At 36.0% G+C, this 25,189-nt stretch overlaps 1 long non-coding RNA gene across 1 annotated transcript; it reads left to right on the top strand.

The window, feature by feature from the left end:
- The first annotated feature begins 590 nt into the window (after positions 1 to 590).
- On the top strand, positions 591 to 23,131 carry LOC129049729 (uncharacterized). Its single transcript, XR_008513013.2, has 4 exons — positions 591 to 718; positions 9,149 to 9,230; positions 19,611 to 19,776; positions 20,201 to 23,131. It is a non-coding gene; the product is annotated as an uncharacterized LOC129049729 (long non-coding RNA).
- The last annotated feature ends 2,058 nt before the right edge of the window (positions 23,132 to 25,189 follow it).

Below are 25,189 nucleotides of genomic sequence, written 5' to 3'. Positions count from 1 at the left end.
TGCCCTGGTTGACTATTCTGAAAGCTGCTACCTAGTTCAGCTGATCTGGGATGGAGACAAAATAAAGCAAGAAAGGAAGATAAATAGGGACAGAAGAGGTGGGGTTACCATAAGGTGGTCAGGGACCTAAGCAGGTGATACCCAAGTAAACACCTGAAGGAGGCTAAGGATAAAGCCTTGTGACCGTCTAGGAAAGACACTGCAAGTGGGAGAATAGCAACAACAAAGGCCCTGAGGATGCAGGGCTTTTTAGGCACTGGGAAGATGTTGAATATCCACCATGTAGGCTAGCAGAGGCCTGGCTGCCATGGTTCTTCCGGTCTAGATGGAGAAGAAAATACCTATAAGACAGTGACAAGTGCTATGACAGAAGAAATGTAAGTATGCTTTGGAGGCACAAAGTACAGGTGCCCAACGATCATGGAGTCAGCATGAAATGACTAATCAAAAACAAGAAGAATAAGAAACAAGAAAAAGTGTCACAAAGGATTCCATGATGGAAAGAAATGAGTCATCATGTAGGGATGTTGTGCTGCACATCTCTAGGGGACCCCACTCACATCACAATGTTAGACTCATGCAGTGCACAGCTGTGAGGCCTTATATGACAGTCCTAAAATCAGAAGCTAAAATGAATATGCTGGCGTTAGGGAACCAACAATGTTCAACAGCACTGGAGTAGAGAGTGAGTCAGGCAGTGTAATGGTGAAATCAAGATGTAAGTACAGAGTTGTACAAATTGTTCAAAGTCTAAAAATATTTTTTTATTATTATTATTTTTTTTCTTTTATTATTATTATTATTATTATTATACTTTAGGTTTTATGGTACATGTGCGCAATGTGCAGGTAAGTTACATATGTATACATGTGCCTAAACAAGAGATTCATATGACAAAAACTGACTGTTATGATGGATTAGTGATTGTGGGGTAGCAAGAAAAAACAGTTCTGATACTATTACGAAAGATGTATTTTCTTGGCTTACGTTAGGGTCTCAAAAACAGGGTTAAAAAAAAGCAAATGAAGATAGGTAGAAGCAAAAAGGGCTGGGAGTTAATAGAATCAGACATGGGTGAGATCAGTTAAGGATGATCTCTATGTTTTGATTTGGACACCTGGTACACTGGGGTGGTCCCACTCCAAACAGAAAACAAAAGACGACAATTGGGTATTGTACACAAGATGATCCGAAGTGCCACCAACAAATTCAAGTAGAAAAGTAAATGGGATGAAATGTTAACAGATATTCCACAAAAGAAGGGTTTTCTGGTCAGATATACCTGAGAAAACTACATATTCTATCCTCTCATGAAGATCCATTCAGTTATTTATTCATTCAACCTACATTTTATAGTTTCTGCTTTGTGCCATTTTAATCTGTGTTTTACTCTGGAATGTAGAAGTGAATAAGAAAAACACGGTCCCTGCCTTTGAGAACCTTACATTCTATGGGGAATACGTGAACTAACCAAATAATTGTTTGAACTATAACTGGGAAGATGTTGCGAATGAGTAGCAGAAGGTGCTAGGAGTGTGTAAAACTGAACTAATCTAGTCTGATGAGCTCCTGTGTTATTCTCACATTAGTGTTTTCAAATCCTGCTACTCTAGTGAACCCTATCAGAATTATTTAAATAAGAGTTTCCAAGAGTTGTCAGATGTTTTTAAGCATGGAAGTCTTTTTATTTTCCCCCACAAAATGTCTATTACTTGTAAAGAGCAAACCTTGGAATGTAGTTTGGAAAACTCTCAGATAGGGGACAAGGGAAAGTTTAGTAAGTAGTTGAGTCTTCATCGTCAGCATGTAGTTTTCCCCCTCTGCAAAGAAAGACAAGCGGGATCAAAGGTGTGGATGCAGGACACATAGGGAGCACAGGAAGGAGAGTGACCCGATTAGAGAAGAACCAGACTGAGTTAAAGCAACTCTGGTCAACTGGGCACTAAAAGAGAAACTATAGGAGTTATTTGGATTGAGTCACTTGGCCACCCAAATTGCCTCCATTTCCTATTTCACATATTAAAAATTATGATATTCATTCTTCTCTTTTCTTCCTATCCTAGAGACACAGCAAGGCTGTCATAGCCGTGTTTAATGAATGAAAGAATGAATGAACTCTGATCTCTTTGGTATTTGTAATGAATAAAATATTTTTTGTATTAATAATGAAATACAGTTATTTAACATTTAACTGGCACAGATTGAGATTTCATTTCTGATGTCTGGAACTGTACTTTGGGTCATCAAAAGACTTTAAATCAGTTCGATGTTCAGGCAGAATATATATATATATTTTTTTCTTTTTCAGTAAGATTGTGAGTCAGGGATACTAGAGCTAGAAATATGCCCTGGGAGGACACAGGATTTAGTGTGCCTTCTCAAATCCTCTCCGTCTCCTTGTTTCTCTTTTCCTCCCAAATATATTCTACTAAATTCTCGGTGAAAATTTTTACAATTTATGTGCAAGCAGTTTTAGAAACTGAACATTCATGAGTTGATTAAATAAACTAGAGCAAATTGCTGCAATTAGATAATATGCAATGATTAAATATAAATATTGCATTTAATAGCGTAAAAAGATGTTCCAAATATGTTGTAAGCAAAAAGAAAAAATTTAGTTTAAGCTCCAATTTTCTGTTTAAAAAATATGCAACTGTGTAGTAGAGTATGCTAGTAGTTTTTAAAAACAGGATTTTTTTTTCCATTTTTTTGTTCATGTATATTTTCAAATTTTCCTGTTAATAATTTAAATAAAATTATTGAATAATTAAGTTAAACATTTCAGAGGCATTTGGTCAAACATATATTTTAAGGGGCTATACGTGAGTTTTTATTAATAATAGTTGCATTGGATTTACAAGCAAATTTGAGGGGTTTTTTTTCGTTTTTAGCTTTATATACATAACAGCTTTTCTGACATTTATCAAATATTCTGTTAAATAATCATTCCATGCTTGCCTTTCTGAACACTCTACTCTCACTACTTCTTCCACTACTCACTAGCAAAGAACAAGCAGTGGTGGCAACCACTAGCTAGGTTCCAGTGGTCCTGGTAATTCAGTTTATCATGAATATTCGCTTGCAGATTGTACATTCTGAAAGTAATGGCCTTAGTGGAGGATCTGGTGAAGAGCCCAGAGGACAAAGTCCAGTTTTTTTTGGTGAATATCAGGCATGTTACACAGGCTGTTGAAAAGAAAGTTATTGAATTGAGCCTTTTTGGATAACTAACTTGCCTTTTTTTTTTGCCAAATTATACTTTATTCTATGTAAAATAATTCCTGCAAGAAAAAGTGTGACCTTAAAGTGCCAAACTGATTTTCATGGGTCTGTATATTCTCATATCTTTACAGTAACATTCCAAAAAAGGTTTAATAAACACTATGTACCAGAGACAGAGTGGGTGTGTGTTATGTATGTGGTGGGGGATGAAGTGAAGAATACAATTAGGAATAAAATTATTTCTGCTTTAGAAGTGTTTACAAACTAGAAAGGAAGAGGATCACAATGTAAGGTGGAATAAACTAATTTAACACTTTGAGGATTGATGGGCTCTCAGTGACAGGGAAGAAAGTAAGAAAAATATATTCTAAGTTAATTAGGACCAAAAGCATAATAAGAGCATGAAAATACATGGTGTAATGAGAAAATGGCTAAAGTTAAGCGTAATGAAAGGATATGCATTCGGAAGTAATCTGAACAAGCATACAGAGATCAGCTGTAGCAGCCTATGAATGTCATTTTAGGTAATTTGGGCTGTATTCTGTAGGCCATAGGCTGTTGTCATTTTTTTCTTTATTAAAAAAAGTGATATGTACTCTGACCTACATTTTAAGTAGCTAATTCTGGACCCTGTGTAAAAGGTAGAGTAGTATATTGAAGGTCTGAAGACAGAAATACCAATTAGAAAACTAAAAGAATATTCTGGGTATGAGGTAATGTCATTGCGTGCTCTACAGGAGGAAGAACAAAATTAAATGATAGACTGATGAAGCACCATCATGCAGGTAGAACAAATGGAACGTAGTAACTTAACAGTGGCAAGGATGATGGCGATGAATGACTTAAGGATAACTACTTCTTTTCATGGGTGACCAGAAAGATGAAGTATCAACTATACTGGATTGCATTCAATTTGGCTTTAAGATATGCAAATTATTGGGAATTTGGTTTAAAATTTCAAGAAACACATGCAAAGTTGCCAGTTATTGCCCAGAAGTCAGGGCATGATATTTCTAAGGGGAAAAAAAGACATTAAACAATAAAAAGACCAAGACCAGAAAGGGAAAGATTTTATATGTAAGGATTAATCAAACCCCCCCCCCCCAGAAAACTGTGATATGTAAGGGGTGAGAAGAAAGGTAATAACTCAATGGTGAAATCGACAAGGATCCACATTAAAAGCAAGAGTAGCAAAATATAGCCTTAGTTAAAGAAATAAGATACAGCTAACTAAAGAACCATGTCAGAGAATCAATGGCACAGAAAGGTTAAGGAATGAAGAGTGTCCAATAACTTCAAATACAGTAGAAAATTTGGGGAAGATGAGGACTAAGAATGACTAGAAATGGCAAAAAATACATTACTGATGACCTCTGATTTGGTTGTTTCAATAAAGTGTAGGAGACAGAAGCCATAAAGAAACATATAGATGGATGGTAAAGAAATAGAGATAGCAATGTAAAATAGTCTTTCAAAATATTTAGTAAACTTAAGAAAAGATATGAGGTGAGGGAAGCAGGGCCTACTAAAAAGAGTTTGGTTTTATTTGTTTACATTTGAAATATGAGTGTTTGTTGACTTCAGAAAATCTGGTGAATATAAAGAAAGATATTAATTGAGTAATAAATTATGGGACTACAATTATGAAACTGAGAATAATAATGAATGTAATCAATAATAAGAATGAATTCAATTAAGGATAAAATGACTAGCTTTGGAAACCAGGAGCACTTTTTCTTCAAAGACAGGACAAATTGGGTGGAAGTCAAGACACAAATCAGTTTATTAGAAGGGAGGGAAGTTAAGAGTAGTATGTTGACTTGTTTCTTTACTTCCAAAGCACAGACCAACACTATGGCTTAAGGTAATATATGGATTTAATGATTCTATATCCTATTAGTAGTTCACATAAAAATTTTAAAGCTTCAGAAAACTTTGGATAGAATTCTATCTGACATAGCTGGACAGGTAAGGGTATAACTCACAGACTTGGAGTTACAGATAAACTCCAAGAAGAACAATCGCTGCCACTGCAACTGGGTTTTCTTAAGAAATATATTTGTATTAAAAGAATAAAGTAAATCTGTTTAGTGCCTGAAAAATTCAGCTTCTACACATAGCTTATTGAACTATGCAACATTATACTATAGCTTTCATGTAAACATAATTTTACACCATAGCTGCCTTGGGAAAAGATGCAATGAGTGCCACAAACAGCTTGGGAAATATTTCATAGTCTTTCCATTCAGAATAGGGCACAACTGGCCAGACTGAGGTCATTACGCCTGAATTCAAGATCCAGCTCTGCCATTTGGGATGTCACCATAAGCAAGTTACTAACCTTTTATGCTAACCTTTTCTTCAACAGAAACTATCTGATAGTTTTGTTGTGAGGATTAAATAGCTAGTGCATATACAATTCATAAAAATTACCATTGTTCTCCTCTAGCTGTCCTCCTCCTTTTCCACCTCCTCCTTTCTCCTCCTTCCCTCCTTCCTTTCTTTTTTCTCCTTCTCCTTCTCCTCCTCCTCCTTTCCCTTCCTCAGTGCCACCTCCTTGCTCCTCTCCTCTTCTCCTCCTCTTCATTTCCTTCTCCTTCTCTTTTTTACCTTCTTTCTGTTACTTCACTATCATTCTTATTTAATTCCTTTAACAAACATTTATTGTTTCAGATACTGTAATACTCTACTATGCCCAGGATTTACATTGATGAACAAAGTCTATATGATTCCTGAGCTCTTCGAGTTTGTGAACTAGTTAAGAAGACCTTTTTTTTTTAGATGGATCTCACTCTGTCCCAGGCTGGAGTGCAGTGGCTCAATCTTGGCTCACTGCAACCTCTGCCTCCCCAGTTCAAGCAATTCTTCTGTCTCAGCCTCCCAAGTAGCTGGGACCACAGGCAGGCACCGCCGCACACTGCTAATTTTTGTATTTTTAGTAGAGACGGGGTTTTGCCATGTTGGCCAGGCTGGTCTCAAACCCCTGACCTCCTTGGGTTGATCTGCCCGCCGTGGCCTCCCAAAGTGCTGAGATTACAAGTGTGAGCCACCACACCAGTCCCAGAAGACAATTCTTTGTTGAACAAATGAAAATACAAATAAATATAGGATTACAAATTGTGATAAGTCCACTGAAGAAAATAGCATGGAACAAGAAAAGGGAATAATACAAATACAGATTCCAATGTGAGGACAAGGGAAGGACTCTGAAGAACTGATGGTTAAGTAGAGATATACAACTCTTAAATTTTGAAAGCATAAATATTACCTGATTTTCCAAAAACTTTAATCCAAAATTTATTTCAACCAGTTAATATTTTAAGTGTATTACCTTACATTATACTCCTATCAGAATTTCTGTAACTAAAAGCAGAAAAATCTTTGCTCAGAGCTTAAGATTATTTCTATGATAAAACAAACTAACCAACTAAAACATAGTAAGTTCCATTTAAAAAGTTAACAAAAAATTAACATAGCCCTTTAAATTAGTATTACATGTTTTAACCAGATGTAATAAAAGTAGTTTTTGTGAAAGATACAATCTGAAGCTACATTAGGCAAATATATAAATGTAAGGAAAAAAAAGACTCAATGAGAAGGAAAACGACAATTATAGTTAATTTGTACAATATCTGTCTTGTAGATATTGTGGTAATGTCTGAAGTGTCAGGAAAAGGATTTTAGCTCTCTATGCCAATATATTTTGGGAAGATTACTTATTATATAATTAGTCCACAAGCCCAGTGAAAACACGAATATTAAATCACTTAAGTTTCAGGATTTAAGTGAACCACAGAAAATAAAAGAAAGAAAGTTTGGGCTAAGCTAGTGGTCAAAATCAGTAAGTAAGTAGGATGTGAGTCACATAGTTAAGTCAAGAGGGTTGATTTCCTTGTACTTCAATCACATTGCCAAGAGGCAAGAGGTAGAAGAAGGAAATAGCCATGTTTCAGTCTTACAGATTAGAACATAGAAGAAGAACTTTAGGATCTGAATCAACTTGGCGGATGTATTCCTGCCCTATGGCTTGAAATATGAAAGTAAATGCCAAATCCATTGGCCTCACCTGTAGGCCTAGGTAATCTATATCGTATTCTGTATATATAAAATCTCTTGAGAGTGAATTTGCCTGTACAAACCTTTCTATTTTGATTGTTTCTAACAACTAATATAATTTCATAGAAAAGAGCGGGATGGAAAGAGTTTTGGTAGGTATGTTAACAGCTAACAGTTGAATTATCCACAGCAAAGAAAAGTAAGCAGTCAATTCATCAACCATGTGTGATTATTTATGTATGATTGCCATGTATAGCTTAAGCAAGATATATATTAGTTGCAAGGAGAGTACATAAAAATATTCAATATATTTGGTTTGCTACTCTAAAAAGAAAAATACATATGAATTCAGTGTACTGGGAAAATAAATCAAATATATTTAAAGACAGGCATAAGTTTCTGTAATGAAGGTAGACATTAGCTGCGAAGTAGAAACGATTAGCTCAAATAACATATATGTCAAGTAGATGGACAGCAAATTTGCTGCTTTTCATTAGCTTGTGACATTAGCTTGAATTCTGTGTTCATATGTGATGTGTGCTTTTCTACATTACCACAATTAATCAGTTGATGATTGCCATATAAAAGAATTTTAGAAGTTTTTACCTCTACTCACCATAGTTCTTTGCCCTTACTTATTTTAAAATTATGACATTGTTTCTTTGGGAAATTTGTAATTACAATTTATAGCTTTAAATGATTTCTATGCATCTGATGAAAATTTCACTGTAAGAAATTAAACTGATAAGAATTACTTTGGACTTATTCAATTTTAAACAACATTAAGACAATAATTTTTACTTTTGCTAAGTGATATGAGAAACAATAGTCTAAAATATTTAATAGATTTAAACTCTCTTATTTTGAACCTGATAGAGACCATATAAAATCAGACAGGACAAACAAGTTTTCAGGGAAACAAAACTAAATTCAGCATTATAACATTTCTGTGTTGAAATTTTGTCCACAGTGATATTACACACGTACTGACTTCTCTTTGAGGTGAACATCAATAAATTGATTGACCCAAGAGATAAATATTGATTTTAGCAAGGCCAAGGTCTACATTTATATCAGACAATTCTTCTTGATATTTCCTAGCTTGCAAAGTCAATAAATAAATTGTTATATTTATATTCTGAATAATTTCTCAAGTCTGCAGGAAAGTTAGATTTTTCAGTCCATTATGCAGAGGTGCTGATCAATTTATGTGTATAGTCTGTGAATGCTTACTAAAAATGTACAAATGACATATCTCATATGTTGAACTAACATTTACTCACTTTAATAACACTGAACACTATTTTAATTCAGGCTATATTTTTATTCTCATCTTTCCATTTACTAGATTTATTTTTGTATGTCTCTACTATATTCAGGGTACAGATGTGCCCAACATATATGGTCATTGCATTTAGCTCAGAAAAAAAATAAGAATTTAGTTATTAAATGAAGTATTCTGTTCTGACTGTTTACCGGTAAGTAAAATAAGTACACAGATGTTTGAATGATTTTTATCTTAAATGAACAAAGGCTCCTTTCTCCACTAGGGATATTGCATTGTTCTCCTTATCACCTAGGTTTCTTGGCTTCAGTCTACACCTAAGAGGCTGACAGCAATACTTGGTAAATGCTCTTGAGCTTTAAACAGGAATCAAGGCATCTGCTTAAGAATAAATTCAGAATTCTGATAATGATAGTCTTGATTTCTAAACCAAAAATTTATTACTATCAATGGCGAGTTAGTATAGATAGTTAACCTAACGTGCATTTTGAATAGTGCCTCAAAATATTATCTTTTTGTTTCTACACGGAGTCTTTTTTCCAAGGAAGGCAACAAGGTATGCTTATTTCTTTCTCTGTCTCCTAGGAGACTATGGTGGTATAATTGAGGATAAATGAAGTTATGATAAGTGTACCACATCCTTCTGGAGTATCATTTTTACCAAATGGTAAGCATCTTTGTTTGCTAGGGCTACCATAACAAAGTACCACAGACCAGGTGGTTTAAACAACAGAAATTCATTTACTCTCATTTCTAGGGCTGAAAGTCCTAGATCAAGATGTTGACAGGGTTAGTTTCTTCTGAGAGCCTCTTTCCTTGGCTTGGAGATAGTGGCCTTTTTCCAGTATGTTCACATGGTTTTTCCTCTGTGTACTTATCTATGTCCTGGCTCCTCTTTTTTTTTTTTGAGACTGAGTCTCACTCTATTGCCCAGGCTAGAGTGCTAGAGTGCAGTGGCACAATCTCAGCTCAGTGCAACCTCTGCCTCCCAGGTTCGAGAGATTCTCCTGCCTCAGCCTCCCGAGTATCTGGGATTATAGGCACCTAGCACCATCCTGGATAATTTTTGTATTTTTAGTAGAGATGGGGTTTCACTATGTTGGCCAGGCTGGCCTCAAACTCCTGACCTCAAGTGATCTGCCTGCCTCAGCCTCCCAAAGTGTGGGGATTACAGGCATGAGCCACCACAACCGGCCCTAGCTCCTCTTCTTATAATGAGACCACTGATACTGAGTTAGGGTCCACCTCAGGGACCTCATCTAAACTTAATTGCCTCCTTAAAGACCTTATATCCAAATACGGTCACATTCTGAGGTCCTGTGGGTTAGTACTTTATCATATGAATCGGAGTGTGGGACATAGTGAAGCCTCAACAATAAATAAGAATAATTGGTTTTATTTAAAATTAGCATGGAAATATTATGAATAGAATAAAAATTTTACGTGATTTGAAGATATACAAGTGACTCTAGAACATATTTGTTTGTAATTTACTTCTTCAGACTGTGCTTCTGGAATTCCAGGGTGCAGTGTTCTCTGCTCTGAGGATATTTTGGTGAAGCACTAATAATGAAACAATAATGAAATTTAAACTATAAAATTCTGTCTTCAAGTCCTGACTTTATCACTTGCTCATCTCATATTGTGGCAAATTATGTGTGATATCTATTTCTCAGTTTTTCCCTCTTATAAACATGATTAATAATACTCAGCTCATAGAGGTAGTATAATTCAATGAGATAATATAAAAATAATGAGTATATTTAATTACTTGTATAATCATTAGATTTCCTTTCAAGGGCAGTTCTGTGTCTTGGTTTGAAAACAAAATTTTGAAATATGACCTTCACCTAACAGACAACAAAAGGGCACTTGCTAAGATAGTAAAAACTGTAGGCATACAGGAACATTGAAAGATTCTTGTTTCAGGTCTATTTCATTATATAAATGTTAAATATTATAAAAAGATATTCCAATATGAAAATGAACACAATAGAGAACCAAAACCCATTACATTATTTTAGAGAATTTTATGTCATCCTTGCTTTTAATTTTCTACAAAGATACATGTAGATATAGATATACACATATACATTTTATGCAAGCATATGTGTAGATAGACAGATAGATAGATAGATAGATAGATAGATAGATAGATAGATAGATGGAAGCTTGGGAGCCCCTATGATAAATTTGTTATTTCCCAATAACAAGTGTAAGGATAAAAAAGGCTAACATGAATTAAACATTTACTGAGTTAATACACAGAAAGCCCTTAGAAAAGTGACTGTCACCTAGTGATTAATGAATGAATGTTTGTTATTAGTAGTATCAGTCACCATGCTAACCACTTTACATGTGCTATCTCATTTTATTTTCACAATAACCTTATGAGACAAGTACTGTTATTGTCTGCATTTTACAGGTTAGGATGTTGGGGCTTAGAGAGGTACACTCGACTGGTAAATGACAGAGCCACGTTTCAAAACAAGGTCTTTGCAATTTCAGGACCTAAATTCTTAATACTATGCTATACTCGCTTTCCCACATTTCATCATTGGTGCTGATATGCTCAGTAAACTTTCCTCCACTTAGTTTCAAATTACTTCTGCTTTCAATGATGCTTCTCTATTCCCACTTAATTTAGTTAGGTGACTATCTATTTCAAAAGGTCGCTTCCAGAATATATTAAATTGTGCCAGCACAAAGGAAATCCTGCACCTATTCCTCCTCTCCTTACTATTCTCTTTTGGTTTAAATTTAATAAAAATTGTGTTTTTCTGGGAGAAATATAATTATATTTGCAAATGTAACTGAGTATGATTGTCTTCTCTTATCAAAATGGTACAACTCTGATGAGCAAAAAACAGAAGAGACAAGTGGGGGAAGATGACTATCATAGAACTACAGTTCTGGAAGCAATAATACACATGAGAGATCAGATGAGGGACGACTTATAGTATTTTCCTAGCTCCCAATTCAGTATGTTTTCCACAATAGCAAGGTGCTTAGAGAATATGAATAACTATACAGATCAAATATATCTTTGATAGGGCTCAAAATTCTGAAAAAAAAATATTTTGAAAGTTACTTAGTTATTGTTCATAAAACCAATACAGTATCATGAGTTCTGAATTCTATCAATTTTCAATATTTATTTTTTTCTGATTACTTATATTGCCTGCTCATACTTCAGTATGCATAAATATTTCAGAATCTTGAGTGTAAAGAGCACATAACTGATTCCCTGAATCTTTCTTGGGAAGACATTAATGAAAAATAGTATATCAGTTTAATACAGTTTGTCACTCTTCACCACAAACCCTCTCTGATAGATTCCCATGAGGAAGCTGTCTTGCCACATTTTTATATTTTTTGTTTAATCTGCTCACCTAACTTTTTGAGAACTTAATTAAGTACTTCTAAAGATACTAGCATATCTTTAGAATTCATAGAAATTGAATTTTCCATTAAAAGTTACCAAAACAAATGGATAAGAGCTAGCATAGTTGTAAAGAAAGACAAAGTGAAGATGTCAGCTAAAGGGAGATAAAAGATGGAAAGAAAATTACTGTGTCATCAAAAAGATAATGAAGTTTAAAAGAAATAAAAAAGATGAGACATTCTGCAGGACGTATAAAACAGTTTGACTAGAGCCAATAAAAAAGATAGAAACTTTGGTGAAGGGAATGTCACTAATTAGATATTGTTAAAGCTGAAATGAACTTTTTTTATGCTTTTATAGGCTAACAAATAAAAAAGTGTACTTAAACAAGCTATATCTGGTTTTTCCACAGATCAGGCTACAGATTGTGTGACATTATCTCTACAGGAACACAACCTGATCATGTGGTGCTATGACACCATGAGGCAATGTGAAAATGCATTTTGGAAAAGATCTTGAACTTGTATGCCTTAGACAGAAGGAAGCAAATGCATTTTTGAATCCTTGGAAAGGATGAAACTGCTAGGACATATGCCTTTGAAAGGAATCCACAAAAAAAAAAAAAAAAACCACAAAAACAATTCTATCCCAACCACGACAATGTAAGCTTAATCTTGTTATCAGCAGAAATTAAAGATAACAATGTCATAAATATATTATCTTTCAAAATAGTATCTTATAACATCAAATATGTGCAATAACCAGTAATGGTGAGATATGATTTCAGAATCAGTTCTACAAAGGTACAAATATTGCCAGTATTTAGTGTGGTGAAGGATGTGAGGAAACAGCTAGTTGGTGGTATGCAAAATATTAACACTATTGTGGAAAACATGACATCTTGAGTCAAAGAAGTATACTTTGACCCAGCAATTCGGTCCCTAGAAGTTTATTCAAAGTAGAGATTAGAATAAGGATGTAAAGATATATTCATCCTTATTCATGCTATTGCCTGCAGCACTGTTTGTAAATGTGTGTGTGTGTCTGTGTGTGTGTGGTCCCTGGGTGGTAACATTTTGCTTTATTTTTCTTTCTTCATTATATCTTTTAGTATCATTTGCATTTTCTACAATGAGCATATATTTACCTTTCTAAACAGATAAACTAAAAAAAAAAAAAAGAAACCAGAGATTGTATATTCAGTGCATGGAATCAAGAAGCAGAGATATGAAATGACTCACTCTAAGTCTCACATTAGTTAGCAACAGAACTAGTAGTAAAGCAAACGTTACCGTTGCTGTCACAACCAGTATCCAAGTGATGAAAGAAAGGATTGGGTTTGTCTCCCATTTATATGCAGGATTACACTGAGCTAGTTACGCTCTTCCATTTAAAGAACAGCTAAGAAAAACCAGTTGAAAAACAGAGTAAAATAACCATGACATAAATCCCAAAGATCTTTACTAATCCAACTTTGCATTTTTGTATGATGATTAGAGAGTTCAATCTTTGTACCTATTATGTTCGCAAAACCCCATATAGCAAAATGTCAGCAAAGGAACCTCAAATAATGTAATATGTTGTGTGTTTTCAACAAAAAGAAAAGATCATAGAATGCCAGAATTTATAATTCATTCCTGGAAGAGACCTTTGTTTCATCTTGTCCATTTTAAAGATGAGGAAACTGATGCCCAAGATTAATTTGCTCAAGCTCTCAACAAAATATAGCACCTTGTTAAATTGTAAGTGAAGTATTTTAGCATTAAAAGGAGTATAGAAAGCTTTATGTCTACCAGTTATGAATTTTATTCAATTATAAATATTTATTTGGCATCTGAAGCAGGAACTTAGCATGTCTTAGCAGGCTACTAAGTTCCTGCTTCAGATGCCAAATAAATATTGTTTATTGGTGGCACTCTTTCCTTTTGTAGACAGTCCCTTCTTAACTTAAAACTGTCTCTACCTCCATATCTGCATTACAGAACACAAATGATCTGACTTGTTGTCTGAGTTCCAAATGCAGACACTGAATTCTAAAAGAAAGTAGTATATTAATGTCATATTCCCTCCAAGACTTTTACCTGTAAGAAGTTAGACAATGATGGCATGCAAGCAAAATAATATGACAATCACCTATATTAATGAGTTGAGACTTACAATTAAATAAAACAAATTTAATTAAAACTAAGATAAAACATGAGTAATACTGCCTGATATTTAGGCATAATTGGGGCAAGAGGAGTGTTAAAAACAAATCTTTGTCCTCTCAGCTTTTCTTTTTGATAGCCCAGTTACTCTAATCTTGCCCAGATGTCACAGGACTTAACTCTGATCTAGTGGGCTCAGTGACAGTGGTACCAACACCAGAGGTTCGTTTTTTTTGTTTGTTTGTTTGTTTTTTTCCTGCCAGGGTTGTGCTTCAGTTGGATATTAAGCCTAGGGAAGCAGAGAATCAGGCTAATGATGATCTCAGGAAGAAAAAGACCAAATAGGTTGAGAAAAAGAAATCATTTGTTGTTCATCCATTAAAATAGGTAAGACTTAACAGTCCTTCAAGAAATCTGGAAACTAGAGAACTCCTGCAACACGGTCTCCCAATTTTTCTAGATATTACTTGAAGTGAGTAAGCCTCTTGGATCGTGTATGAATCAGCATGAGATGCTATAACAAAATACCATAGAATGAGAGGCTTAAGCAACAGATATTTATTTCTCACAGTCTTGGAGGCTGGGAAGTCCAAAATCAAGGTGACTGAAGATTCAGTTCCTGGTGAGGAAAAGCAGAGAGTAGTTACTCCCCTGGATGGGAAAAGACTAACAAGGCAACCAGTGCTTACTTTCAAAGCAAACATTACCTATGAATGAAATCATCACATAGTATAATTCATGAGAAAACAGGGAGGCTCCCACCTCCCAGTGTTTCCACCATACAAATTCAAATAATCATTAAGTTGAAATAAAATTCTAGGATAGATTAAGTGGGTGGTATATGGAGAGGTTACAAAACATGTGAGGACTAAACTCTGATTTTTATCTTGCCCACATTCCTGTTTCCTATCTGAAGGGTCTGGGGAGTCATGCCACACAAATCATAAATTCATATCAGATGGGTTTTATTTAACCCTGTGTGTCATAACTTACTTTCCAACCTGACTCTGGCATAACATTATGAGACAAGGAAGAAAATCGAAATATTTTACCCCAAAACATGTTTCTTTGCCATATTTTGAAATATTTGAAATGGCCCTGCAATGGCCCCTCTGTTCTTTGCGGGGGAAAATTTGCATCTTTAAACAATCTCTATTAACATAGAGGTCTCTCTTCCAGACCCTCCCAATCCTAAAGAGATTAACTAAGATCTGTATAAGAAATACTTGTCATCTATTGTTCTCTAAGGGCAGCCACTAGAAAACTTCAAAAAAATTTGGCCTCCACAGTTTTTTATCATAACCTGAACATTCTCTTTTTATTGATCCCAGGTCTTCAAACAAACTCAACCAATTGTCAACCAGAAAAATGTTTAAATTCACCTATAGCCTGGAAGCCCCCACTTCGAGTTGTCCTGCCTTTCTAAACCAAACCAATATGTTTCCTCAATGTATTTGATTGATGTCTCATGTCTCTCTAAAATGTATAAAATCAAGCTGCGCTCTGGTCACCTTGGGACATGTTCTCTGGGCCTCTTGAGGACTATGTCTCGGGCCATGGTCACTCATATTTGGCTCAGAGTAAATCTCTTCAAATATTTTACAGAGTTCAACTCTTTTCGTCAACACATGTTGACATAGGTTAATAGGCAGTGCTGGGCTCCAAGCTCGGCAGGACTTGCCAGCCTGCTTTTGAGCACAAACCTTGCACATTCCTTTCTGATATTTAGCTAAACTTCACTGAGAGAATTTTGATGAAAGCTACTGAGGAAAGAAAAGGTAATTTTGAATTGGAGACACTACAGAGAAAGAAGGGCATATATATAAGGTACTGAACAGCTAAAGGCAACAAGAAGGCATTTATGAGAAGAGAAAATTGCAGATGACCAGGAGGGAATAGTAGAAGAAGCGAGAATCATGGGTGAAAGGGTTCAGATTCCACTGATGACTAGCCTGGCCCTCTTCCTATTTTAAATGAAGCACAGCACTCAAAAAACACTTGCCAAGAACTCAGGACCCAGTAACTTTGACGTGCATTATGGTGCACAAAACTGGCAATAGAGAGACAAGGAGGAGCTGGACTGGGAATCAGGAGACCTCAACATGATTTGGTGACTTGGGGAAGTAATCGTGTCTCTCTGAGGCCTAGTCCCCAAGTTGTACTCTCTCAGGCAGAATTTTTCAAGCATGACACTATTTACATTTTGAACCATATCATTCTTTGCTGAAGTGGCTCCTGTGCATTGCAGGGTGTTTAGCAACACCCCTGGCCTCGACCCCTTCAGTAGTGATGAGCTAGAATGTCTTCAAACACTGTCAAATGTCCCATGGAGGGCAAACTCTCCCCCAGTTGAGAACCACTCTTCTGTTATCTGTAAATCTTAAATTCTGTAATTTTATCTTTTTAATACGCCAAAGTAACACATAAAGAAGCAGTAAAGGCTACCGTGTTTGAAGTCAGTGTTTTGGGGGTGAAATCTCTCTTCACCACTGGGGAATTACTTTGGGTAACTCAACTCATTTGTGAAATGAGACTGGTAATGCCTACTTCGTAGTGTTTATGAAGGGATTAATGTATGTGATGTGTCAAGAACAGCATCTTTCTCATGGCATGCAATGTTTGGTATACATAGAAGACCCTTTGATTTGCTTCCCCAAGTGGATCTTTGGGGATGCATATAAGACACTTTTGATTTGCTTTCCCAAGCTAACTGTAATATTAAATCTGAGTACATATATACCATTATACATGACTATCCTGGGGAGGAAATGGAGGCTAAATTGTAAAACAGGAACTGGATTTATGCATTCATCTCTACATCTCCAAAACCTCAGCATAAGACCTGGCATATGTGTGGGCATTCAATAAACAGTTGCTGAGGAATGGATCAACTGATGGAAGAATGATGTCGCACACTGATAATTAAGTGGTCTGCTTAAGATTCCAAAATGTCTAAAAGTGGGTAAAGACTTACGTACATTTCTGATGCTATTCTTTATGCCAAAAGATAGAGAAATTATGTTAAAAATATAACCATATGCTTGAGAATTTTACAGAATAACATTACTCTGATATAAGAAGTAGTTATAAAAACAAACAACTCTATAGCCATATTTCTTGCAACACTGGGAAATCAATAGAAACAAACAACAATTTGTCTGCATCTGCAGTCTGTGTCCCACTCTCCACTGATGACACTGGATGCTTAAGCTTCAGTGGAGTTGTTCCAACTCTCTCCCTCTAACAGTTCTACAAAGGAAAATGGAAAAGCTGAGAAAAGAAATTTAAGGAATATAATTCTCCCAGCAATAAGGATTTTTATTGTCAATCTAAAAACAGCTGACACTGCCTGAAAGTAGGGCCATAAAAATAAAATACAGCAGACACCCTCCATTTGCCTACACTTGAAGGAAATGAGAAGTTCTCACAATTGTTATGGCAACTAACATTACTACATTTGGTAGTTTTTAACAAAGGAAAAGGGGAGACAAAATCTGCTGAGCCTTAAGATACCTCCTTGCTTTTCTTGTTGAAACAGTTTAATTCAAGGACTTATACATGACAAATAGATCTTCATAATGAAAATGTAGTTCATCTTCATATTTCTTACTTGAGTATCATTTTCAGCTACTTACAGGACTAGAAAAGCAACTCTTGCCCTAAGATGGCTGGATTTATTTTATTTTCTACTTTCAAAACTAAAATTATTTAGAGTCAAAACTTTGATTTCCTCTCCTATTGGTCTCCCCGTATATTCCAAATATTCACTAGTCTTCCCAAGATTTCTAGTCTTCCTCTTGCTGGAAGGAATGTTTCTTCCTACTTCCCTGAAAAATACAGTCTGCCAGGAATTAAGTGCCTCAATTTGCTTCTTAAAAATGTATGTTCATGTGTTCTCATTGTTCAACTACCACTTATGAGTGAGAACATGCAGTGTTTGGTTTTCTGAAACTGGTGATCAGCAGTTTCCCAATAAAAGTCAGAAGCTGGGCAAGTGGAGGCAAAATCATGGAGTTTAACTGGTGTATGACCTTCCTTTAGGAACACTCAACTGGTAAAGGAAAAATGCCTCAAGTGAGCATGTGCACAACTTCGATAAGCACACTGAACATGCAGCCCCTCCGAAGTGCTGGCAGGCCACTGTGCATGTGGACAGCCCACACCAAGGGATGAATCAGGAGAGAAGGGATGCAACCCCCAGAAGCAAGCCAACATATAAAACCCTGAGTCAAAGTTCAAACCACACCTGTGAATCAAGTGGCCCACTTGTCCCTCTTTCAAGTATATTTTCTTTTGTTCCTGCTCTAAAACTTTTTGATAAACTTTCACTCCTGCTATAAAAAAAAAATTATCTTCATTTCACACCTTCTCAGATTAGCTAAATTTATCTCATCTCCTTCTCGGGGATAGTAATCCGTCAAGTCTTCTCTTTCCTGCCCAAATGACCATCATCTCCTTTTCAATAGACTCTTTTCTTGAGAATGCAAATCTACTCAAATCTTTCTAAGCATAAAACCTTGTACCCTGAATGTCCCTCTAGCTTCCCTCTGGCAATTTCTCTATCCAGGAGTTCCTTAGGAGTTATCATCTGGAAAGAATAATTGTTATTCTTTTTCAATGCCTCAGTTCCAGCATGACCCTTCCCATTCTAATGAAGCCTCTAATCCCATTCACTGAAGCCGTTTTTGGGAAGATCAGTAACAATAGTAACAATCTCCAATTTTCCAAAATGCAGGTTATTCATGTGACAAATGAAAAACAATTAACTTGTAGGTATTATCAGGCATTCTCCCTCCCCAACCAAAAGTTTTTGGTTTTGACCTCTTCATTTCTCTTACTTTTCCTTTGAAGAGAGTTCTAGATTTTATGATGTAGGGTCACGGAGAAAGAGGCAGAGTGTAAGACGAAAGGCAAAGAGCTACAGATGGTGAAGGAAATTTGAGAGGATGTCTCAAAAAAGAGCAGATATACTGAGAGAAGTGGACAAGAAGTTCAGAAATTTTGGTGTGGTGATAAATTCCCTCCATAATATTAGACAAATAAATAGAAAACTGGGTCGTTCTGAAAACTTTTTTTTAAGATGTGTTATTTTTATTATGACATTTGTCAAATAGTAGACAATTGTTACACTTAGCTTACCTGACTTCTCATCATTCTACATGGAGAATTAAATCCTCCAGCTTGAAAGTTTTTAATTTGTATACTTCTGTAACTTTCTTGACCTCATCTTACATCTCTGGCATTCTTATTAATATCATGCATAAACTTTCTTCTTTCCTATCCAAGGAAGTCCATGATTGAAGACTTCATTTCAACAAAGCCATCCTCACCTTTCACTGAGAGGATACTTGTTATGGGCTGAATCACATCCTCCTGAAATTTATATGTTGAAGTCCTAACCCTTCAGTATCTCAAAATGTGACTATATTTGGAGATAAGGTTCTTCAAAGAGGTGATTCAGTTAAAATATGGTCCTTAGAATGGGCCTTAATCCAGTCTAATTTCCTCCTTATAGAAGAAGAAATTCACACACACAGAGACACCAGGAGTGTGGATACACAGAAAAAGAGGCCACATGAGGACACAGCAAGAAGCTGACCATCTGCAAACCAATGAGAGGGTCCTCAGAATAAAATCAAACCTGCCAAGACCTTGATGTTGGACTTCTAGCCTCCAAAACTGTGAGAAATTTCTGTTGCAGTCTGTGGTATTTTGTCATGGCAGCTCTAGCAAACTGATACAATGCTTATTGTGTGTGTGTGTGTGTGTGTGTGTGTGTGTGTGTGTGTGTGTTAGACCAAACACAGATTAAGTTCTGATTGAAGTCTGGTTTTAACTCTATATTATGAGACAGAATCATGCAATATTAAAGCTGGAAATTTTTTAGGGATCTAGTTTAGTAGAGTAGGGTTTTTGTTTTCATTGTTGCAAAGGTCACTAGATTTGTTTCTAAAATTTATGAAAGCCAGAGCCCCTTAATCGACAATATGAATATGAGCACACATACATATATTTATGCATATATTTTATTTCATTATGAACTGACTTTTTCACTTAAGCAATTTTTTTTTACTTTATGAATAAATAATTCTTCTCATTTTTCAGGCAAAAACTGATGACCACTTTCTGAAATAAAATGGAAAGAAATTGCATTGTGGAAACAAAAAGAAAAATAATTCTCCTCAATATGAAATCTCAAAGAAGCTGATTAAAAAGTTTTCATTTTCTTTGACAAGGCACAGAGAATGTATCTTGGATGCTCATTGGATTTCTGATTTTGCTGTTGCTTGGTAGCAAGAAATAGTGAAAAATCTAGCTCCCTGAATAAGATGACATTGTCATATTATACAGAATTAAAATTAGCATTACCCTCTTTGCCCCTCAAAGATAGAATTGTGTGAAAAAAAAAAAACACAACGCATTCATGCATTCTCCAGGACCCTTCTGATAAATTCTACTCACATCATTTTTCCCAGTCAGTAAGGTCATCCTTGGCAAGTACTGCATCACTGATCCTGTCTATTTCAGCTTGAAAATAAAATAAATCCATATTTCAAAGTTAAGGTCATCAGAGCAGTGGTAACTTCCAAACATGTTTTTTCAGTACTTTGATATATCCAAATATTTCTGCCAATGGATAAAATGACAAAACTGTCACTCTCAACTCCAGGCTCTAGAAGAACTTCTGAAATTGAAAAGTGTGTATGTTCCTCAGCTCCTATTCTCCTCTTGCAGAATAAAAAGGGCCAAAAGAACTCCTTGTTTACAAAAGCATTTGCAGGCAAATGGCAGGACCTTAAATCAGAAGATAATGCCTTATTCACTGGACCAAAATATCTACCAAGTAAGCCAAACCTTGAATGTATTTCTCCCTATGAGGTTCTTCTATGAATGAACTTTCTCATTCTCTCAAAAGTGAAACTTCTACTTAAAATTGAATCAAGCACTTAAAAAGGCGGCAAACTTCTTGGGACCAAAAAAATTTTTTTTTTTTGTTATGCTTGAATTTATGACAAAACTTCTTGAAAAGAAAATGATTCAAAAACCTGGCTTGGAGGAAATTGATCTCATTCATAACAGTAAACAATATTCTTTTCAAAACTGTTTGCTGGCTTGATCTGTGACACTGGTATATCTTCATATCAATGGCCATAAGAAGTCATATTGGTGTAACTTCACCAAAGCAGGAGACCCAGCTGGAGTCAAAACTGTTTATGCCTCACTGGGGCACAATTATCTTAGGGTTTCTTTTTTTTTTTTTTTTTTTTTGTAGGGTTTTGGTTTGCTTGATTTTTGTTTTTCAGATGGAGTCTCACTCCGTCACCCAGGCTGAAGTGCAGTGGCATGATCTCGGCTCACTGCAACCTCCACCTTCCAGGTTCAAGCGATTCTCCTGCCTCAGCCTCCCGAGTAGCTGGGATTACAGGCATGTGCCACCACACGCGGCTAATTTTTGCATTTTTAGTAGGGAGGGGGTTTCACCATGTTGAGTAGGCTGGTCTCAAACTTCTGGCGACTCAAGTGATCCACCCACCTGGGCCTCCCAATGTGTTGGGATTACAGGCATGAGCCCCCACACCCGGCCTTGTAGGGTTTTTGTTTCTTTGGTTGGTTGGTTTGGTTTTGGTTTTGTTTTCCCTAGACAAAGGTTTACTCAGTGAAAAAACCTTTCACCATTTTGAAAGTATTTATGGCCATTGACATTTCTAAAAGTGTCTCATACATTATAACATTCTTTTGATAGTTTTGGTGTGCACAGAAATCAAGAAAACTGAGGTTTGACAGCACAGAAAAATAATAGTAGTGTCACCTAATTGTATACAGGAAGGAAAATGACATAGTTGTAAAATCCTGATACTTCAGGATATAGAAGAAATGTTAGCAATTCTGATATGTGTAATGTAATTTGTGAAAAGCATTGTTTCCATTTTATTCTGAGGCTACAGTCACAAACTAATGAAATACTTTCCAGAGAATAAGACTGTACAAAGTGTTCACAATTTTATGTGGCCTTATGTGCTTAGCAATATCATAGTAAAAACTTATATCTATACATACACACACACACACAGTATATATATATACACACACATATACATAGTATATATATACACACACACAGTATATATATTTTTATATATTCTCTCTCTATATATATGTATACACACACACACACACACACACACACACACACTATATAAAGCCACAAACCTCACCCCAATGTAAAAGAATCATCAGGAAAGCAAGCACATCACATGTGCTCATTAACCATCTCTTCTCAGTCATCATGCAGTATTGACCATTTTTCCCTCACTGGCTCAGGCTTCTTGCAGTGATGAGCAGCAATGGTGTGACACTGTTGTTTATACCTATCCACATTATTTTGCCATTGCCCACACTGTGTGTGAAGGCTGCCACATGTGCCAAGGTGTCTCTTTCCAAGCCCAAGAGAACAGACATCTGCATCAGTGGAGGTTTTCTGCTGCTACCAAAGCTTCTGGAGCTACTCAATATGGAAGCTATTGGCTCAGCCAGCAAATGCCAAAAGCAATCCAGGCCAGAGCTGTTTCTCTGCTGAGGTGTATAAATTTCTTGCATTCTTGCTCTGAGTGACACTTGTGCTGTCAATACTCTCTTGAGTGCATAGTAGATACACTCTTTCAGTTTTTCTTGAACCTCTCGGACTCAGATATGAATAGAGGTTAGGATTAAAGAACTATCTCACTAATACATTGTGATATATACAAAATTTGACCATACACATGTGCCTCACTCTCTACACATCTGTTTCTCTCTGTACAATCTCTTGATGCACCTGTCTGGTCCTATGAGTAACACAGGTAGACTCAAGCAAGATATCATACTATGTTATTAACCTGGTTTGGGGCTTATTTCCTGGTAGACACACACCACTCACTGCTCATTGCTTTCAGTTTAACACCATTAGGAAAATATTCCTTGAGCAGCTAAACTTTAATGAGCTTTAGACAAATGGTAATTTGTCCATAAATTGACACTAAACAACAGGAAATTAGTTCACTATTTTTGCCACTCACATTCACACACACACATGTATACACAATTACCAAGTTATTTGTTCTCACAATACCTACAACTGATCTAGTCCATGTTTTTTAATTGTCTTAACCACAATCATTACAGAAAACCACTTTACTTCCTAAAGCATTGTTTCAAGAAAAGACATCACCATCTACTCAGTTAGGAAATTAAAATCCTAGGAGCCATCTTATTTTCTCCACCTCCCTTATTCATCATACCCAATAGATTATGTCAACACTTTCTTTGAATCATCTCTCAGCTCTATTCTCTTCTGTCTTTTACATTTTGTGTCCACCTTCATCACTACTTGTTTGGATATCGCAATGGCCAGCTAGATCTCCCTGTATCTCTCACCACACTCTTTCTTTCCACTTTCCATACCGTTGCCACAAAATTTCTAAAACTGGCAACTTCAGATTTTGTTTTACCTTAGTCATCTTTGTCCCTACCTTGGACAGTACCTGGTATATAGTAGCAACATAGTAATTGTTATCCACTAGATAAATATTCAACAAGAAATGCTCAGCTAATTCAGACACTTTCATGAACAAGTTTGAATTCACTGGTCTTTAGTAGACATCCCATTCTTTGCCCATCGACATCTTTCTGATATTAAGTTGCCAGAATCAGCCATGACTGCTCTTTCCCCTGTGAGCTGGAAATACTTCTAATGTAACCAGAAGCTTCCAGGTTTCAGATGTGGTATCTTAAGAGAAGTTTGAGTGTAGGGGCTGAGCTGGGATATCTGCTCTGCTCTAATCCTGCAGAGGCATGTCCTGAATAAGCACTGTGATTCACAAAAGATAGTAATTTGCCCAATAACGTGATCCTCAAACTATGCAAACCAGCTGCCATTCAGGTTGGAGATAAAGCTCTGAGGCAACAGGATCCTTTCATTCATTCATCTTTTCCAACCTAGTAGAAAGGAAGCAGGGCAGTGCCACAGAGATTCCTAGAGTAAGATGAAATATAAACTTATTGTACTCATTATTTACCTTACCCTTATGACTCTTATTGAGGTATAATCCTGCATAGAAATATAGAAACTGTATGTTCTTTCTGGCTTTCTTGTCAGGATGTTACATTCTCTCTAGGGATGACAAACTAGAGTTATTTTTAAAATTTTGTACTGCTAAATCATACTTTGAAAATATTTTGTATTGAGGGAGTTTTGTTGGCTAGTTGAGCTGGAGATGAATGGCTACTTGAGTAACTAGAAACTAGAAACCATGCTAACAGCTAGGAATTACTAATGTCAAGAACACCTATGCTCTCAATGACTAGTATCCATTTGATTCCATTGACAAGCAGAAGTTTTCACTTTGTAAGTAGAAAAGGATAGAGGAACTTTGGCTGGAGTCAGGGCATCAGGAGAGGGAGGAGGAGGACATGGGATTCCATGGTATCTACCCTCAACCTATTATTTGGGATTATTTTAGTACTTCTATGGATAGAGAGATTGAGGTCGGATCTGAAAATATCTTGAAGTTTGGGGCACAAGTAAAGCTGCGTTGTATCTAGGAGACAGAGTGGGGCATAAAGTAGGTAAGGAAGCCATTCACCATATTCCACATGGAACCATGAATTGCTCCGATGTCTTGAGAATTAGAAGTTTGAAAGCAATTAAAACAATGACTTTGACCTTTACACTGATTCTCATGATGGGTATAAATAACAGTGAAGCCTCCAGAAGCAACTTGGTACAAATCAGAAGTGAACAAGTGAAAATTGAAGTAGAAAAGAACGCAAAGGATACTGTTGTGAATTCATCTGATAGCTGGCTTGGGGCCCAAGACAGACTGTCTCTGAGAGAATCTCATAAATTATCAGGAGACACTTTGAGGATGCTACTTGTAGGCAGTCGTCCAGTGGGAAAGCATCCCATTACACTCTGAGTATAAAAAGAAAGTGCTTTCTTCCTTACAATCACAAGCTATAAGGCCTAGAATATTTGAGTTATGTATATGGGACAATGTACACTCTGGATTTAGCATAAAAGAATCACAGAATCCTAAGCATAAACATAATTGGAGT

Source organism: Pongo abelii, chromosome 15, assembly GCF_028885655.2.
Source record: "Pongo abelii isolate AG06213 chromosome 15, NHGRI_mPonAbe1-v2.0_pri, whole genome shotgun sequence".
NCBI classification, from domain to species: domain Eukaryota; kingdom Metazoa; phylum Chordata; class Mammalia; order Primates; family Hominidae; genus Pongo; species Pongo abelii.
This window is presented reverse-complemented; position numbering and strand designations above follow the sequence as displayed.